We start from the raw sequence: 3,130 nt of genomic DNA, 5'->3' as shown, positions 1-3,130 counted from the left end.
TCTCCCTAGTAAAAAAAGCAATTGGGAATTGGTTTAAACCCCTTAATGGGAAGCGGTTTTGAACCGCTTGGGCTTGGGGGGCTTCCCATTGCCCTTTTAAATGGAAAGCGGTTTGAATCGCCTCCCATTATGCCGGTAACAATTTAATTTTTTTTTTGTTTTTTTTTCAATTAAATTGATACACGAACACTTAACATACATATAAACATAAATATTTTCATTAATCAATTGCTATAATATTACATTTTCTGATTTTCATAATATAAATTGTTGCCGCTCTTGTTCCACCACCATCCACCAGCCATGCGCGCCACCAACCACGCGCAATTCATCCACGAAACACCAACATTCACCCACCAAAACCAGATCTTAACCTGTATCACCACCACCAGCCCCCTTATCCTGTGTCACCACCACCAGCCCCAAAACCATTTCACCTGCCACGACCCCCACCCAAACCAGATCCGCTTGAAACCAATACAACCACACATCACCATAATATAAAATAAAAACCGCAAAAAAAAGGAACATACATCGAGATCCACCAAAACCCCGAATTTAGCTTGAAATTTGGATTTTAAAGGTCAAATTCGATCTAGAGTTTTCATGGTCGAATTTGACGTAAAAATCACTAGTTTGTTTTTTAAATTAAAAGGCAAATTTGTCAAAAAAACCTTTTACAAACACCACTTTGCGAAAAAAAACCCTCTAAAAAGCTTTATCGTTAAAAAAAACCCGAAATTAATAATTTTTTGTTGATATAAACCTAGTATCACTAATTCACTTAATTAAAATCTATTTTCGTCTAATAACTCTCTAACTCTCACTTAACTATTTAATAATTAACTTAATTTATAAGTTTTTTTAAAAAAAACCACCAGCAAGCCACCACCCTCCCTTTCCCCCTCCCCTCGCAGCACGCAGCAGCTCCCTTCCCCAGCGATCTAACTCCATCGCCGGCCGACTCCCTTCCCTTACCCCCGTTGCAACCCTCCATAAACCTCGACAACCTACTTACCCACCACCTCAGCCACAAAAACCACCTCCAAACGGCCTGGACCAAAAGTGTAGGAAATGCCTTGGTAATCGCAAAGATTGTCAATACAACTAGTTCGACCATAGATGAGGAAGTTGGAGGGTTTGGTGTCCGATGAACCATTTCCTTGGAAACCCATTTTTAGAGAGAGAAAATGAGAGAGAGATTTTGGTAAGAAAAAAAAGAGAGAATGAAATGGGTTTGGTGTTCCAAGCTGCCAGAGTTAATGGGTAAAAAGGAGGAGGTCGCCCCGTGGTGAGTGGTTCAAATCGAAGGCTCGATTGGGGGAGGGAGTTGCTGCCCATGGAAGGGGAAATGGAGGGCGGTGGCTGGTTGGTGGGTGAGGGTGGTGGGTTTTTCTAAAAAAATTAATTTAATTATTAAATACTTAAGTGCTCATTAGAGAGTAATTAGAGATTAATCAAGTGAATTAGTGGTACTAGGTTTCTATCAACAAAAAATTATTAACTTCGGGTTTTTTTTACGATAAAGCTTTTAAAAGGTTTTTTTTCGCAAAATGGTGTATTTAAAAAGTTTTTTTTTTTGACAAATTTTCCGAATTAAAACCTAGAATTTCATGATCGAATATTAAATAAAAAAAATCCATCCACCAAACACCAACACCCAGATGCACCACCACCTGCTAGTATTTGCTCGATTTTGCTAGTATTCGCTCAAATTGGCTCATATTTGCTCGATTTTACTGGGGGTGTTTTGGGTTCGAATAAATTCGGGTTTTTGGTTTGTTTTTTAGCTCAAAAATGAGGGGATTTTGCTCGAATTTGTTGGAGAATTTAGTTGTTTCTCGGTGTTGTTGTGGCCAGTGATAGGCTTGAGATTGAGAGAGGAGAGGAGAGAGAAAATAGAGGGAGGCTTGAGAGAGGAGAGTGAGAAATGGAGAGAAATGAAAATAGATGGCGTGATGGGATTATAGTATTTTTAGGGTTTTTTGTTAAATAATGGGGAGCGGTTCAATGTTCAAACCGCTTTCCATTCCAATTTTGAAAGCGGTTCACCCAAAATCGCTCCCTATTTGCTAGTTTCATTTTTTTTTTGTTGTTTTGGAAGCGGAATTCAATAACCGCTTCTCATTTAGGGCTGCCCATTTGCTTTTTTTTTACTAGTGTCTTATTATAATTAATGTTATTGTTACAAATGCAATCAGGGTACATGATCAGTTATTCTTTACATTTTTAAAAATGCTATATTTGAGGTTTTGCACTATTCATAAGTTACTTTGGCTTAATTTTTTGTTACTAATACATAAATATGATTTATAATTTGTTGTTGGATTTGTTACAATGTCTTTTTTTAATAAACTAGGGCAGCTAACGCGCGCGTTGCGCGCGAAATGGCTAGCCATTTCGAGTTAGCTTTTTTCAGCTTGTGTTTAGAATTGGCAATATCCATTTATCACGTGTATACGTAATTATCACAAGTGTAGCTAAAACTTGGCAGTGTTTGGGTGGAACAATGATTACTTTAGTTGTGGACGATTATTGTTTTACATTATCTGTTTAAAATAAGTTTTTTTTTTAATAAAGCCTTACGAATTTAGACCATAGTTTTAAGGTTTATTGGAACAACTAAAGCATCTAACCTAACGCATAATATTCTTAAACCATAACCTTGAAAATGTTACAAACAAAAGGTTCAAAAGCAACAATTACAACCAAACATTGAGCATAATATGTTGTATGTGGTAGTGTTCTTGTATGAAGAAACAATGTGTACTTATTCATGTTGTTGCTAAGTTGTTCTAGTAGAGTCTAGGAAAAGGAAATGGCTTTGATAGCCCACTTTAGAACCCGAAGTCTAGTTAGGGATGTTGTTGATGCAATCTAAACGTACAGTAGCTTGGTTGCCAAGGTGGTAGTTATTACTTCAAATTCTTGTTACTCGCCCTGTGAAATAATGCATTGAACAATACTAACCTGTTTTTTTTAAAGGTGAAGGAGATATTAAGATGAAGGATAAATAGGAAAGCCAAGTATATAAATTGTTGGAATTATAAAAGAACTATCAGTTTCCTAAAAAATATAGTTACAAACTCTAGCAATTCTTGAGCTTGGTTTTAATTAGAATTTAATTAGA

The sequence above is a fragment of the Chenopodium quinoa genome, unplaced genomic scaffold (assembly GCF_001683475.1).
Source record: "Chenopodium quinoa cultivar QQ74 unplaced genomic scaffold, ASM168347v1, whole genome shotgun sequence".
Lineage (NCBI taxonomy): Eukaryota > Viridiplantae > Streptophyta > Magnoliopsida > Caryophyllales > Amaranthaceae > Chenopodium > Chenopodium quinoa.
Note: the sequence above shows the minus strand (reverse complement) of the source record.